General features: G+C 38.4%; 1 protein-coding gene across 2 annotated transcripts in view; it reads right to left on the reverse strand.

Moving 5' to 3' along the window:
- The window catches only part of LDB2 (LIM domain binding 2), a 397,269-nt gene that overhangs the window by 356,223 nt on the left and 22,831 nt on the right, over window positions 1-18,215 (reverse strand). The window lies entirely within an intron of this gene.

Below are 18,215 nucleotides of genomic sequence, written 5' to 3' on the forward strand. Positions count from 1 at the left end.
GCGGCACACTCAGCTTGCACAGGACAAGCACAGTGCCATCCACCTACACGTAGCAAAAGTGCATCGGAATATCTGGTCGGTTTTTCAGATTTTGCGAGTTCCTCAGTAACTTCCTAATGAATGTTACAGAACTCACGTAAGCGCTCTCACGCTTTCCTGACTGTTCAGTGTTGTCCATCAAACTCTTGGCCGCAGGAGAGAACCAATTCAATGAGCAAGTCATCCATAGACATTTACAGTACAAAAGAAAAGCCTATGTGATAGCTTCCTCTAGCTGGTACAGTTCAGTTCAAGTACCTCAAGCCATTTTGCTGATAAGGCTATTTACAAAGTTGCACTGTTAAAAACTCTCAGTCAAAGATATGCTGTACTCTAAAGACCAACAGCAGCAAACCAAACTTGTTTTCTGCCTCAAAAAACAGCAGTGCAGCATACAATGAGGAAATACAGGATAGTTTCCAAACAGAGTGATAACAAAAAGCGACCAATGCATACTGGTCATGAAAGAGGACAATTGTTTGTCTTTTTAGCTTCAAAAGAAAACAAAATACACAAAACCCAATATCACCGTACCCACATCAGCTCCACAAAAGCAGCTAGCTGTAGTGAGGGATGGAGAGACCTACCAGATTTGTGCTCATAGTGTTGATGCAGCCACACAAAAATCAGTCCCAGCTGTCCTGGCTAAGAACAAGGAGGCTAAGGACATGAAGGGAACTGGATTAACAGTATTGGGGGAGATGGCCAGCACCCGCAGCATGTAATTAACGTCATCCTGGCATGAAAAAAGGAACATCATCCCATTTCCTTTCAAATGTACTGTGGCCCCAGATGATCCACCTCTACTACGAAGTCTGTGGCAAAAAGCAGAATTTAATCTAGATGTGTGAACCGTATCAGTATCAATAGTATCAGTGTTCCCACCATGAGACCTGCCCTGAACTGGAATCCTCCCAAACTAGGATGTTACTATCAGAAAAGGCAAACCACCCTCACAAATCAGAATTCATGAACAGAAATATTTTTTTACTGAAACCCTTATTTGAAATTGATATTTTGTACAATAGCATTTTTATTTCATTGTTTCATTTAATTTTTTTTAAGTAATAACAAGTATTTTCTTTGGCAAACCTAACTAAGATTAGCATTATTACCTCACACTGATACTCTATGATGGGAAGAGCATTTCTCTTAGAAATGGTGAATTTTGCATGTACATTAATTGGCCCTCTTGACCTTTTTGGATCAAATACAGCACAGTTTCTATTTACAGGTGGTTGACATCCAATAGAATAGCTTCACTGCAGTTCTGCGTGTAGAAAAGTGTCCCTAACAATGAGAGACACACAAATGAAAAACAGACCAACAATTTATAGTTTGATTTTTCTAACTGTAGTTTAGGACTAAACAAAAGAAACCATTCCTCGTGTTTTCCAAGAATCTTTTACTCTCTTAGATAAAATTGGTGAAGGCTTTTGAAGGATACAATTTTACTGGCAGTTACTCCTCAAACTAAATCAATAACTCTAACAATTTTTAATAGCAAAGCTCTTTCCGTCTGAGTGGCTGCAGTGCATGTGCATAAGCTGCAGTGATGTTTATTGTATATCAAGATGGAAAAGCTAGACTTTAAATTGTGTAACTTTCCATAACACAGTTTTCCTGAGGGCTGTTCAACTCAACAAGCAGCCAAGGAAAAGGGAGGGTGAATGCAGCAGATCTGTTCCTTTCCAGCTTGAGATGCAAAGGAGGCCCCACCCAGCAAACCAAACCTTTGGCATTCATCCACATGATCCTCCAGGCTAAGGAAAGAGGAGCCACAGAACAATATAGCAATACAAGCCCTCCTCACCCTTCTCATTCTGGTGCTTAATTTCTCATAGAAATAAACTGCCCCTCATGGCAAAGCAAGCTGTCAGGTTCATGGTGCTCCATAATTGTAAAGTAGTCATGTAAATCTTGCTTCTAATATGCTAGCTTTTGCCCAGTTTCAATATGCTAGAAACAACAGATTTTTCTTCCCTGTACTGTGCCCATAGTACTGGACACAAACAGGGTACTCTTCAGTATGGAGCGAAACATGTCCTTCTTTCCAAACCTAATTATCACTGAAGCAACCGAAGACTCACTCATGTGAAATTTAAGAAGTAATCAGAATTCCCTCAAACTACAAGATTTTTACTGCAAGATCAACGTACAAATAATTTGGTAGAACATCACCATCTGGTGGATACACCCACTGACAATTTGGTTTTAATTTTTTTCTTTATTTCGCAGATAGTTCGTCGGCTCACTGAAGAATATTGTATCATAAGGACACACAAAAAATACACTCAATCCATTCAATTGTAATCTATAGCTTCTCCATGGGACAAGATACAAACCTGCAAAAAGAGGGGGGAAATTCCTATTTTCATATACCATCATAGGTGGCAGGCCTGTTAAATAAATAGAGGGAGTCCAGCCTTACCTGGCTGGACTCTAATCAACATCTCTTCCAGGCTGCCATGGAAAGATCCCATCCTTTGTGGAAAATAACAGACACTTCCTCCAACCAGAGAGCAAATAGTACTCTGCTACCAGTTGGTTAAACAGCTCATTCCTCACCAAAGCTAAGACATCTTTTTCCTTTTACTCTCAGAACTGAGCAATTAGTCTCATTCTTGATGGAAATCATTCGCTTTGCATAGTCCCTGCTCCCCGGCATGTCAGCAAAGTGCCACACTTCACAAGCTCTAACTGGATAACGGAGGAGAAGGGGAGGAAGGGAAACAGAAAACATCCATACTGTCCTGTGAAGGCAGTCTGATGTCAATCAAATAATCAGGTTGCCTAAAAACACTATCTGCCCTTAGACCTTGCATCTCATGTCTTTGAAACAAGATGTTGAACATGGTATTTTCTGTCTGCTTTGTTTAATTTTTTTTTAACCAAAAGCCCTATCAAAGGAACCATATATATGGTAGGTTTGACAGTCTCCTCGTAGCATTATTAAAAAACATGTTTTTTCAGTTTACTTCCTACTTGTAGCAACCCTCATCCTACAGTTTCATATAGGCCTAGTGGCAATGTGCCTTAAGTGATCATTCTGTGTTTATGTCTCTGTCTGAAAGTCCACCTCCTTCTTTCAACCAAAATCTGAGAAAAGGTAGTGGTCTCTGGATTCATTATGTTGCGGTCAGTTCCATATAACTGGGCTGATACACAAATAATGGAATGGAACTTATACACCTGGGGAGACTTCTGCAGCACAAAGACTGTACAGCATGTGGAGCTCAGATGCCCAGAGACAGAAGTGCCCCAGTCACTGAAGAAGAACTTAGACAAGATCTTGTGCGACAATTCAGGCTTCAGTGCTCCCAAACTGCACGCTAAAACCCATAGCCCACTGTTACAGCCTATACCCCACATCCTTTATATTGTTTGTAACTTACTCTCTAATTCCACAAATCCCTTAGCCTGGCACACTTAAGCACTACATTATACTGACAGCAGTAGATGCTTGGCAATGAAAAAGCATAAAAATCAAACCGATTTCAACAGAAACGTGTGTTGTGTGATTTATATCATAACATTACACCAATATTAAAGCAGAGGTAAAAGTTGAGAAAGGGACAGAAAGTGGTTTTGGTGAGATTTTACATAACAACATAAAAACACAGACAATGCAGCTGCTTCCTGCTGTGCTTGTCAGGAGTTTGTATCATAAATTTCCCATAAAAACCTGTGAGGAGCAGTGACACAGTGAAGTAAGGCTCCACAGCCACTCACATTTATCCCACCCAAGACAACTTGAAAAAATGACAAATAATGTGTTTAAAAATAATAATTTTTAGGGACTACCAGGAAAAAAAGATTTTAACACATATTTCAAAAAACATAAAACAGTACTAAAAAATGGATACAAGCTATCACTAGAATGGAAATTTGAGAGTTAACAGCACAACATTCTCTCTTATTTGTGGGTGTGGGAGAGGTCCCAGGGCAGTATGACCTGAGAGAGAGCCCTGTGTTTCAAAAAATTGTGAAGTCTCAAGGAGAATCAAAACACCTGAACAGTGGTTGAATTACCTAAAGATTTTGTGATATATTTAAAACAAAAGATCTTTTAAACACAGCCAAAATACATACTCAGAAGACGACAGGAAAAACAGGATCAATAGCAGATCAGAGATAAACACATCCTTAAGACGTTGTCGATAAAAAGAAGTACAATTTGGATTCATTGTTGTAGCAAAAGCCACTTTGGAGAAAAAAATGTTTAAAAGCAATTAAGCAATTTTACAGAAATAGTCTGGGATTTTGTGCAAAGGGAGAGAGACTCCAGGCTTGCCTCATCTCCTAGAAGCATCCCATATTCTTAGATGTGACGTTGCCATGACAACCACAACTTGGTGACCTCGTTATTTCAACCTAATCCTGCTTTGAAATTATAGTTGCTCCACCCTTTTGCCTGGCTAGCCTGATAACATAATCATTGTAAATGAGGATGGAAAAACACAGCAAGATACCATTCCCCTAGTGACATGGGACTAGTCTCACCTTATCAGGGAAACAGACCAACAATTAAACTGCACAAATCTAAAAGCCCAAAAGTAGATTTTTTTTTTTGTTTGCTATTCTGTTTTTCAAAAAAATCTAATAGCTTGTCAGTGCAGAAACGCAGTTTGGAATAGGGGCTTTTGGGGAAATTCCTTTTAATTTAATTTAACGTCTTTATCAGGAAATTAAACAGTAATAAGGGGTAGTTCTCCTTAATTATGCATTTGTTTTGACTAACAGCTGGAGGAAGATTTAGGATCTACAAAAGAGTCAGGACAGAACTTGTATAGCAAATCAGATTGGAGTTTTTAGGTTCAGGCTTGCCTTGCTTTATTTAAACTGGTTAAAGCGGCGAGCATTACAAAATCCCAGCTGTAGCCATTGTGGAAATACTTACTATATTTGCTCACATGTTACAGGAACATTACTGTAATTCTGCTCTTATTAAACACATGGACAACAGTACTGTTGCTGTCGCAGATTTAAAGGAAACATTTTCTCGGCTCCTTGGGGAGGGACATCAGGGTTTTCTATGTACATAGGACATATGAAAGCTAGAGAAGGAAAAAGTAGAGCAAATACCTTTAAAAGAACATAAATTTGGAGCTATTGACATGTGAGCCAAGTGAAGCTTCGTAGACTGTAGTTCACAAAATCATTTTGTGACATACTCTGTCTCCCTCCCTTTTCTGGCAGGGCAACCTGATTTGTCCCTTTCTCAGTATTTGCATGTTTTAGGATGCGGGGGCAGATTTTACCCTGGAGGGTGTGACATTGCCTGAGACTTCTTGTGGGAGCAACATGCACACTGAGGAAACTAACTTTGTAAATAGCGGTCATTATTAGGAGAAGACAACAAAAAGGAAGAAAGGGAAGCTACTTTGACAGAGAAGTGCAGAGAACTGTTAGCTTGTTCAGTATGGACCCAGGACTTCTGTTATTATGGTTCTTTTCAGAAGACTAACACAAAGATTTCCTCAATTCTAAGCTTATGTGCCTCAGCCAGCAAAGGGGCTGAGTCAACCTCTGAGAATATGAACCCCTGATTCTAGAAAGAAACTCTACATTTTAACATTTGGAAAGGTGTAGCACTTTATCATTCTTTCTGGCTTCCATGTCACAATAGGGAAGTTGGATGGTGCCCTCTAAAATAAAGCAGCAAAGACTCCATGCACAAGCAAAGGTACCTGTCAGGCACCCACAGATTTACTCAGTGACAAGCCAGGGAAACTTTACCCAGAAACTGTTTTATTAACAGTATAGTCACAAATCTGTTAGCAGTCATCAGCTCTGAGATAGCTGATGAAGTAGCAGGGCAAATAAAGTGATTCTTTTCTGGTAAGGCTTTACACCAAAAAATCCTTTTGAATACTGCTTCAGCAGTGCTTTGGGATCGTTTTCCTCAACAGCCAAAAAAACCCCAAAGTGCTATAGCCATACATTGCTGGTACAACACAATGAGCTGAAAACTGAGCTCTCTCCTCTGTGCCATGAAAATATCTTTGTATTCAAAAGCGTCTGCAACAGGCAGGGCTAAACCACCACCTGCCTCCATTTTAAAAACTTTCCACTCTCAACTAGAGAAAATTAAGCCACCGATAGCTTACACAGCCACCTTTCACCTATGATTGGCACAAGGTGTCTCAGGCACATAGAATTTAGCTTTTCCTCAACAAAAAAGAAAAAGTGAGACTGACAAAACACAGCTTCCTCCACGAAGGGATCACTTAACATCCCCCCGGCCTTCCCCTTCAAGTGGGGCATTTTGCTGTCAATTGCCGATCATTAAATGATTAAAAGAGAAGAAATGTGAATGTAATCATTAGACATCTATTTCTTGAGGTGTTCAGCAGGGGTTAGAAATCAGTCTCCATTAAAATATTTTTCTTAAGCTCTGTTGAATCCCAAGAGCAGAGAATAGACATGAGTAGGAGATGTTTATACAGCACTGCAGCAGAGGAAGCAGGTTTTCCTTCACTAAAAGGCCAAAGTTCGTTCTCTTAGAATAGCAGCATACATTCCAAAATGGTGCCTCACATTTACCAAGAGCTATCAGTGAACAAGTGAACAAGATTTATGTTCAGATTCAAATTTAGTTCTCCTACATACACCAGCAAAAGGCCAGACAATTCAATACCTAATCAGGTTTTGAGTCTGATTTTTCCAGCTTGTTTGAGATCACCATGTATTGTGTGTAGCCTGATTAATCCTTCTAACTACTGACTCTAACACACCAACAGGAATCCAGAAGCCCCAAATGAAATTCCAAGCAGGAAGCATACTTTGACAATTGATTTTTTGCACATAGAGTCTGACTTCTTAATCTGTTGCAACCTAGTTTTCTGTACTCCTTTCAAAAAAAGGTAAAATAGTGTCCTTTTTCCAGTTACGGTCCTGGATTTCAACACCAGCTAGAATTATTCTGTGTTAAAAACAGCTAACATACTGGGGAAAAAAAATATTCCTAACTCTTTCTTGTGTAGTTAAAAACAGATAGCAGACTTTTTGCTGAAGTTGGGGAACACAATGACTCCTTACCGACGATGCTATGGAGTCCGTAGTTATGAGTTTTTATAGACAATACAAAAGTTCTTATATACAAATGATTTTCTGCTTTGTACAGATTGAAAACAAAAATAGAAACAAAGCTTTGCTTTTCTCCTAGATCAGTAGTGACACCTAGTGACCAAGTACTAAAGGAACAGCGCTTGAAGACGACCGATTTTCACAAAACTGTGCTGGACTATGTTATAAAAAATCACGTTGGCTGTGGACAAAAGCACCACCACAAAAACCCTAGGGTGTGGCAGGAGGAAGTAAAACAAATAAATACTGATATGGGATTTATCATTTTACGTAGAAATGCTACATCTGCTTTAAAGAAAAATACACTGCAGTTCAAAAAGGAAGGGATGCATTTCACAAAGAGGGAAGAAACCATTTGGACAAGTAGAATGTAATTTCCCAGTAAAAACTGGAAAGAGCATTCCTAAGCATAGGACAGGGAAAAATCTCTAGTTGTAAGAATCACAGTTTTCCATCTCATCCAAAGAGGATGACTACCAGAACAGAGTGCAACTGCTCCAGTATTATGCTTATTCTAGTACAAGTTCTTGCTGATATGGATAAGACTCGCTAACATAGCTATATTAGAATAAGTTATTCCACTCAACCTACACCAGATCTCTCTCTGTCTGGACATACTACCCTAGAACAAAAGTTATTTGGTTAACAGTAATTATCTGGATCAATGACTTGTGGATGCAGAGGAATGCTGAAAAGACTACAGTCTTCTCATAGGCTTTGTCCGGTGTTGGTCATACATTCTATCTTATGCGACGAGGGAAGAGCTATGCAGGTGCATATGTTCCCAAATAGGCAGCTAGCTCCAATCTGCAAGTCACCTGTACTTTGTAACATGCCGTCCACATAGTGATCTTTTCCCAAGTGGCAGTAACACAGAAGCTCGGCAAGCTGCAGTAATGCTGATCAATGTTGTGGAAACAGTCTTCGCTTCAGGGGGAAAGGAGGCCGCTTTCTTCCCGAGAATCACTTCTTTCCAGCCTTCACTAGGTTTTAAGATTTGTAAAATGCTCTGTGTTGCACTTGAAATGTAAAAAGTTAAAGAGATGCCCAGGAGTAAAGTTAGGAGAGCTCCCACAGAAAGAGATTAGTCAAAATAGAAAAAAGGTTAAGGAAGAAAAATCTGGGCAAACTCCATAGTAGAAGAGATTAGCAGAAAGTGTAAACTCTAAATCAAAAGACAAATGTACAGTTCAAGAGCAAAGACACCAATTTCTTCCGCAATAAATCTCAGATTATACTTACAGTGGAAGAAAATTATTTTTTTTTAGTATCATAGAACAAGCAGACAGTGGAGACATCAGTCTAAGGGAGACATCGGTCTCCATTATTTTCACTTTGTATTCATTTCTCAGAGAAAGTGACTTCAAGTTTAAATAGAGTAGAGAATCAGGCTTGTAATATCCAAACTGGAGAAATCATGCTGATTTGTGCAAATGTTTTCACTTGCACAAAACCGTTAAAATCACAGATGGCTAAAGCAGCTGAAAAAGAAATTGAGTGAAAGGAGAGACATCCATGACCAGCAGAAAAGAGACCATTAGCCATAAAGCCAGAAAAGTTATACATGTTCCTGGCAGTATTTAAGACAGATGTACTAGGAAAATTGTTCAGAAATACAAAAGAAAACTACTCGCTTTTTGATTTTCTGAGATAAGGAATCCGGGGACCGATAATGGAAAAGGCTTAAGAATTTTGTCTTACCAAAGGATGACAGCTGCAGCTTTGATTGATAAAAATATCCAGCACAGTGACTGGCAGTGTCAGAAATGTGTGGCTCGTTACACCCAAAAAGAAATCCAGCTGTGTTACTTCTGCTTGCTACAAGCAGTTTGTCCCGTAACTATACCATCAGACTTCACTTGTACTCCTATTTGTAGCACCACCTAGTATGAGGTCCCCTCAAAGAGGAAAAAAAATCCAACCAAGACCAATTGATTACTCCAATCAAATAGCCCTGGAGAAGTCCTCAAAACAAGCCACACCGCACCAAGGTCAGAGAAAGGAAATGTCCCATGTTTCACCCACTAGGTCTTTTCCTCATTGCCAACAAGATAACTCATGAGAGTAGCCAGTTACCTGACCTGGTTTATACAGAACGTAGATCAGTTTGTAGAGGAACAAAAGGTTTTTGTTGATTCAATCTACTGGCAAGACAGTGATTACTTTTAAATGGAGAAACAGCATAGATTCCTGAACTCAAGAAAACCGCTCTGTTTGTGACTGGTCTTCGACAAGCAGTTTTCACCCTGGCCCTGAGTCTGTGTAGTATTTCTAACAGATCCATGGGAAGTGAAATATAGCCATTATTTGACCTTTGTGAAATTTTGAAGAGTCAGAATCACTGCTGGAAAACCTTTAGGGCTCCACAAAAAGGAACAGCAATGAAAACCATTGCCTCAAATTGGCAGGTGTTCAGTTTTGTTCCCATCTCCAATGCGGGCTGGCTGTGACCTCACAGAAAGTTCAGTAGGACAGGTTTGACATTAAAATAATCAGCTGTATATTGTAACATCTCTAATTTATACCTTAAATTGAAATGAACTTAATTTTAACTTGTATTAAGATTTGCTACCTTCTTCATGTGGTATCTTTCTTTATAAGTAGTGAAAGAAAGGTCAATATCTATTCACAGCATAATTTATGTATTTGCTAATTACCGTAGATTACATCTGAAGCAAGGTGATCACACACTTGTTAGCTCTAATTACAACAGAAAAATCATTAATCGTAGCTTTATAATACAGAATAGGTTTTGTAGGTATTAAATAGGTGTTTAGCTTAGTGCTGTGAAGATCCTATAGTATCAATGTGAATACCCTAAACATCCAGAGCTTATAAAACACTCTGGAATGCCTCTGCTATTTTACAGAGTTGTGATCTGAACTGTTGAATTGCCAAAGAAACCAGGTGCACATGCACTAGGATGTGGAGTGGGAGGTACTCTTGATGTTTCATAAAATGAAATGTACATAGTTTAATAAGAAAACCCTCACCTTCATGTAAAAATTCAATTTTTTCCCAAAATGAAATGGAACGCTAAGATTCAAGAACATAACCTTGTAAATAGACCTATTATTTCTTTGCATCAACCCTTAGATACTTTCCTACACAGTTTTGCCTAATGATCTTACTGCTAAATTTAACAAAATTGAGTGTAATGTACTGAAAATACACTCAACTGATATTGAACTTGTTGATGAGGAGTGTAGACCTGTTAAAATTGACAAATCTGACAAGTTCTCTATTGCCTTTTATTTTATTGCTCTTTTGGTTCAACATGTGGCTTTGCAAGCATAAAGCCTTTCTTGCTTGCTGGTTGAAAAGTCATGCTCAGGACTACATTTTGTTAGTCACGATTCAGGCTCTTCTACCAGTTTTCCTCTTTGCTGTAAATTCCGATTTGTTTATGGTACCTAGGTACAAAGGTAAAAATAAAAATATTTCGTGGAGTTCTAGAGAATATCACTGGCCAGCAAAGGTCAGAACTCTATATTTATACTATGGAGTTTTTCTTAAAAACATTTTCTTGGAGATACAGTAGCAGCAGAGACATCAGTAAAGACACTCATGCTTTCGTTTTAGTGGTGTAATCATTGCTAGATCTAGTGCTAAATGCAGGGATTGCTACCCAGAATTTTTTGCCTGGTAAGCCACTAGAAGATTTGGTTCACAACATGACCCCAAACCAGCTGCATTGGCAGCTGCAGTGAGTGATGTGGCAGAGGGTAGGCATGTAGAACTGCAAACAAAAAGCCGAGAAAGGATGATACGCTGCCTAAATCCAGAATTTCAAAACCGTATTTCTAAGCAGCAAAATTCTACTAAGCAAGTCTGCCCTAACTATGGGACTAGACTGTGAACAGCATCAATCCAAAAAGGTATTTGGTGATCTGTTTCAACAGTTAGGACTATAAGTAGTCATATAAGCCCAACTGAGGGAATTAAATTTGGGTAGAAATGAGTGAATTGATCAAGGGAAGGAAATGCTTAAGCCAATTTAAAACTAACAGAACTGCCAAAATTATTTTGCCCTCCCTGACACTGCCTATGTTTTCAGGGCCATATCAAGTTATATCCAACACAGTCTGTGCTGAAGCCAACTCTCAGAAACAATTCAAAAGCACTTCATTCATTAAAAAAAAAGTTAAATATTAATAATCCAATAAAATGCTTGAATGTAATATACTGCACACAAAAATACAATATAACTAGTGCATAAATACCTAGGGTCTAAGTGGAAAATATCCAAGGCTCTGCCATTTGTTACATATTATACTAGTCAAAAGAGTATTTTACCAATTGCAAAACCAGGAACCTCAAAATTAGAAAAGCCCCTTTGTACATTCCAATTATAATAATGACATTAAATCCCTGTTCACATACTGTTTTTTTTTTTTTTACACCTGATCCTCATCAGCCCCTTTCCAGTCCAACCAGAATCAGCATTACACACTTTCTCTCCCATCCCTAATCCTCACACTTGCCTTAATAACAGTCAAAGATTGGTTCTTCACTCAAACTCATTCGCAATAGGGCACAGGAAAAGCTTCAAGGGAGAAGTCCTTTAGTTGCCCAAACCTTTCTTTATCGGCACCTTTCCAGACCCACTCCGACCAGATCTCTAGGCTTCATGGATTGATTCTCCTCAGCTTCAAACAGGGACTTTCAGGATGGACACTTGTGCCTCATACCTGGCAAAATTTAAGTGTTCAACATTTCCTAGGAGAAAAGCAGGGCACCAAGATCTCTCGGATAATTAGGACTTTGCTCACAGACCTTCCCACCTCTTCTTAGCATTGACATTATCTTTGACTTCATACAGGGAAAAAAGGAATTGTCAGAAATTTTCAGACCTTCAGAATACCTTACTTCAGGTGGATCCTGTGAACTGCAGTGACACTACTAGTTTTGACTAAACTATGCCTGCAAATCCACTAGAAAGGTTTTAGAATGAACTGTTATCAGCTTGCCAGTAGATGTGCTTTCCACTGATTTAAAATAAAGCACCTGTGCCTAGTTACCCAGTCACAATCAAACCTTGAATGAGGGCTAAGTTTCTGCTTCCCAGCTAATATAATTCATAAGTAATATTTATGCCTGCAGGAAATGTTATGAAGAAACCACAAAGTTGCCTCCAATTTCAAATTAGGAGATACTTCTGCATTTAGTTCAAATAGATTCACATGAGCGACATCTAGTCCAGCATATGGCTGCCTACAGATATCTGGAGATGAGTGAAATTTTTCCCCTCCGATGCTTCCTTTGCAAGGCCAAGACCTCTCCTTTCAGCTGTAGTTCAGACTGCAGTAATCCATTCCTTCCTCACTTCTAAAATAGATTACAACACGCTACTCGTGTCCACTTGAAACTGCAGCTCTGCAGCTGCTCTTCTTACATTACTCTCACATGCAACAAAAGGTACTCGTGCTTCTCACATCTGCCATGGCCTTGGATTTGTTTGGATTAAGAAAAATTCTGATCCTGTGGTTAACACCTAGTTGTATCACTGTGATCCATTCAAGTAGCTGAGGAAAGAGGGAGTCCTCTGGCTTGCAACCCTCAGCTTTGATTATTTTTAGACTGAGGATATACTTGGCTCCTGATCCTACTCTTTGTTCTATTTTTCCAAGAGGGAGAAAACCTGATGAACTTTAAAATATAGGCTTTTGCATATCTGCTTCTAGTACTGTTGTGTTCCCAGGTGATTTACAGATTATTTTACATAAATATGTAATTTTTATACTTTATATCCACCCTGAATGCAATCAAGTACATTGAGAAAAGTATGTGATAAAAAACAAATACAGACGACTGAAATAGAAAGTATTATTAAAAAGCAGAGCCAGCTGAAAAACTGAAATTAACATCATAGTTTTCAAAATAACACAATATTTTCCATCTAAACTATTGTTTTGTGGTCTTTTCTATTTTTCATTTCACATTTCAAGTAAAAGTACAACGAATATTGATTTGTCACAGACAAGTACACCCACAAGAACATTATGTTTCATGTTATCCCACTTGCTTTGCTAAAACTTTTTGTATTTTTTAGGGTTTTTTTTTCCTTATTTTTGTCAGCTGGGTAAGGGGGAGACACAACCTCAAATGAAACAGGAAGTCCTCCTTGTGCTATTTATACACTATGGAACATAAGTGCCTCCCAACATTGCAGCTGTGTGGCAGACAGGCAATGCAATTGTTTAATGCAATTTAGTCAAGAACAGCTAAAGAAGGAAAAATCTGACTGAGGAAAAATTCGAGACAGATTCCAGCTCTGCTCATTAAGGTTTAAAGAAAAGTACTTTATGTGCCTGAATGACTGCCTTAGCATGGTGTGCTCCTTTCCAAGTCCTGAATTTCATGCTGCTTATTGTTCCTAAAGCTGAGTTCAATTTTGTACAGCATCCATTTAGAATGACTTGTATGTTTTTAATTTCTCCTTTGAATACAGAATTAAAACAAACAGGTTAGGCTGGGTGGCTTTATTCAGAAAAAGAAAAAAAAAGAGTTTTGAAAATGAAAACTAGGTATGCCTAGTGCACCAAAAATCAACTTTTGTTCATTTACTCCTCCTTTTCTTCTGTTATCTACGATAGGATAGTTTAGCACTCAGCTTTCTCAAAGACGTGAAGGAAAAAGAAGTAATAAGAGCACCAAGGATACTGAAGTTACACATCCATTTCGTGCGGAAGTCTTAAATTAGAAGAGAGCATCAAATGGACTTTGTTGTTTGTTGCAAAAGAACTAGGTAAAGCTCAAAGTGAGTCCAAGACAAATGGGAGACAAGTAAAATATCAAAGATTTCAAGAACTGAAATTTGGCTGCTCTGGTATTATGAATATATCCAAGGTTTTTTTAATGCCCTAATTTGTTCTTTATTCTTCAGTACTGCAAGGCAAGACTAATTTATTACAACAGCATTAACACCACTTTAGAATTTCAATTTATTGGCATAGAACAAAGGTAAGTTTTAAAAATAAAAAAGATAGAACTATGTGCAGATAAAACCCTTGAGGACGTTTAGATTTGATATTGGGGTCTCCTAGTTTCTAAAATCTTGGGGTCTTGGTCTTACCATTGAAATAAAACCCCTTCAACCATACTCAACTGACATTAAAAGTAGGACTAGGTGTGCAATGGAAATAACTTCTGCATTCAGTTCACTTCAGTAAAAAAAAAAAAAGAAAAAACAAAAAACCACACACACACCAAAAAAACCCCAACTCAATCTTGTAAAGAAATAAGCAGGTTCATCTCAGAATATGTGCATTAAACAAACATTTAGAACTTTCCATTGTTGGGGTCCTCATTTAAATATACCTATGCCTAAAACGAGTCATTAAATGTGTTAGAAATTGAAGCTCCATTAAATTCCTAGCTCCATCAATGTCAGCTGGCACTCTGCTGTTAACTTCTGTAGAATCAGGATTTCATCCAAGATGGTACAATCTAAAACAAGTTCTGAGAAGTTTCAGATGCCCTATTTCTCACAACAGGTATCTTGAAAATATAAAAAGTGAGGTTATAAAAGTTAAATTATTTTTGCTGCTAATGATTTGATTACTGTGTTTATTGATAACTGTTGAATCAAACAACAATTACAGAAGTAGAGACTCCAGGCTTGCAGATTGTCATCTTTGTTGGATAACAAACTAGGAGTTCATGTTATATTCACTAGAAAAAGAGAGAGAAATAGAAGAAGAAGAAAAAAAAGAAACATCTGTTCCTGCCAGTGTGCTTAGAACAAGGAAATAAATTCCTCCCCATCATCCAAGTAGCAGCCACCGAACAAGAGCAAATAGCCTCCAACAATTTTCCAGGAGTCCAAAGCATCAATTATTCCACACACAGATGTCAAATCCTTCTTCTCAACTTGTAACAACTTCCACAATACAGTTATGTGTTAGTCAAACAAAACAGATACAGCAATACAAAACCTCAGGCATAGCAGAGGGAAATGGCTAGGAGAAAGGGGAGTAACTACCGAATACGTTATAGTAGAGCCTCTGCATCCAAAAAGCTTGCTTGTATCTCACTCACACACCTGTCACGGCATCAGTAGGTCTAACAGAAGATATTATCTTCCCTTAAAAACCTTAACTATGTTATCCAGTATGAAACAAATTATCCCTTTTTAAAACATAGTGACAGTAGATGGGCTACAGAAAACCCACTAACTGAAACATCTGCTTGCCTCCTGAACTGTTCCCTAAAGCAGACAGAAGAGAATCAAAGTAAAGTTGGAGAGTCCAATTTCAGTAAAGAAGTCATAGCTCAAATACTGACTACAACAGAAATTCTGGGGCACGGCCACACAAATACCAGCTAAGGCAATTATTAGCATGTTTCAAATAATTGTATTGTAATTTCCATGCATCAAAGAAAGTAGAGGCAAGGACAACAGACGATCAGCAGGCAACAGACAGTGCCCTTGACTTCCTCTTTGCCTTAGCTTACAGGAACGCTCACAGTAAAATGATTATAATAGAAATCCTGCAAGAACAGAGATGTTTACATTGTGCTGTTTTGTATCATATGGGGCAGATTACTGATGCCACAGTCAGTGATTTCCTTTTCTTTTTTTTTTTTGTTATTTCTCAGCAAATTTCTACTTGATGATTTAAGTGTTAAATCAAAATTTTCCTATTCTTCCCCCAGAAATCATTTGTGGATAAGTATTGACGTCCAGGTCTCCCTTTACATTGGTAACTGAACACTTTACAGTTCACATACAGATGTTTATTTTGCTCAGCCATCTGTTCCATCTGAAATACAAAAGAGATCACAGAAAATGAACTCTCACTGTAACTCTCTTTCTGAGTACACAGACAAACACCTGGGTTCCCAACAAAACAAGTCTGTTGTTTTTCACAGCGTGTCAGAAAAGATTGCACTTTACAGACAACTCAGAAAGTCAGGTCCCCTATCTGAAGTGTGGAATCTTGGTAAGATAATTGTGAAGAAGTGATGACTGATGATGGGATAAGGGAGCATACAGATAACTCTAGAGGTATTTTTATTTGCAGGATGGTGTTCCGAGTCTTGAATTTCTTTTTTTTTTTCCTTTACAGTTATAGGTATTTTGTTCTTTTGTTTTCAGACATGCACACAACTAAGAACTAGGTTGCACCAGAGCAGATGTAGCAAAGGGTGGTAAGCTGAGAGAAATGGATTTAATGAGACTTGAAGAGGGAACGAGGTGTGCAGTGGTGCAGTGCCAAAATAAGAGGGTCTATTTTCAAGTGCATGGAAGAGTCAGCCCATAAGAGTCAAGTCACAAAGAGAGCTGTCAGGTAAGAGGCACATGCAGAGAGGGCATGAAATGGGAATGATAAAGACCGGAAAAGATATACACATAGTATGCAAAACAACAACAGGAAAGAAACTCAGTTTGCAAAGGCCATTAAGAAGTATCCAGCTTTGAGTCCATGACAGAAAAGGGAGAGAACTGTAAGACAGTAAAGTCTGTAGTGGAATCTGTTAACTGAAAAGAAAGTTCAGCTACTTGGGCAACTGGAAGACAGCAGAGAAAGGGAAAAGGGTATAGCTGCTATAGTACTGTCAGAGAAGTGGTTCTCATGAGTACGAAAAGATTGTGGCTGCCTGGAAGTAGTGCTTACCCAGCCCTGTCTCCTGGTCATACGTCTGCATGAAAAACTGGCCCTTTATTTGTTTCCTGGTGCCTGCAGCTGTCCAAGGCTGTTTCAAACTTTGATCCTGAATACTAAGTGTTTCAGAATGCCTACAACCTAAAAACTGAGCCAGAGTGTGATCTGATCCCCCAATAAATGTACATAAGTAATTCAAATCTGATCAGAGAAGGCAACAGTAACACCTTGAGCCAAGAGGGTTCGCTCTAACTACTCACATTAACTATTTATTTCGACATATAATCAGTCAAATTTCCACACACTAGCCAGTTCTTACTACATGTTTCACGTGGCCATCATTACACTAGGTCATACACTCCTGTATTACAACAGATATAGGTATACCACAGTACTTGACATGAGGATGAAAATCTTTCATTTTATACTCTCTGAAATTAAACAACCAGACAAAGTATGAAGTTTCACGTGATGGAGCCCATCAAATTCATGTCCTGATTCCTGCTGTCAGGCTTTAAAACTGAATCATACTTGCGGACTAAAAGCCAGGCCTAGAAGAGAGCAAGTTACACAACCTTGCTTATTTTACATATAAAAAAAACCCCAAACAACAAAAAACCACCAAACCAAAACAAGCAAACAAACAAAACCCCAGCAATGACAATCTTTAAACCTGGAGTTTCTGTGGAGATATTCCTACCTTCAGGTTCCAAGTGTGGAGATCTACCTCGCACAACAGCCTGACTGATCTCCCTGTGGGCCAAGTGGCAAGTAGCTGCTACACAAGGAAATTTTGTGTTTTGGTTTTTTTTTTTAAAGGGAAGCTGTCTGATATTACAGCAATAATCTTTTTTAAAAATGGGAAATTATAATTCTGAAAAATAAATGCATGAAATATATGCACTATAAAACCAAAAGTACAAACTAAAGTTTTGGCTGTAATTTTATGACATACTAAAGTATTTGTTCACCTACAGAAATAACCCCTCAATATTACATTTGAAAAATGTTTTGGCGTATTTGATGCACACACGGGTTTGGAAAATATGAGCGAGAGTAAAAGTTGACACAAGTAAGGTGATCATTGATAGATCTGTTAGCAATACCCACATACACAACCATCTAGAATTACAAAAAAAAAATAAAAATAATGAACTACATTCAGAGATCTCCAAACTGGCACTAGCCAAACTGGATGCAGTTCACTGATGTTGTTATGGTATAAATCTACTAAAGGCGATTTATCTCATACTGAGCACAGCTACTGCATCATAGGAAGAAAGCTAAGCTAGCCCAAGAGGTGCTTTACCACCGACACTGCAGAACCAGCTTCATTTGCAACAGCTCATTTAGATCTAGCTCATGAGTCTGTGCACTGCACCGCACTGTGTGGTACAGAAAAAACAGAAATAGCCAAGACAAAGGAACGAACTTTTGGATACCTTGAGATTTATATTCAGCCCTATTGCTTGTGGGTGA

The sequence above is a fragment of the Larus michahellis genome, chromosome 5 (assembly GCF_964199755.1).
Source record: "Larus michahellis chromosome 5, bLarMic1.1, whole genome shotgun sequence".
Classification (NCBI taxonomy): Eukaryota; Metazoa; Chordata; class Aves; order Charadriiformes; family Laridae; genus Larus; species Larus michahellis.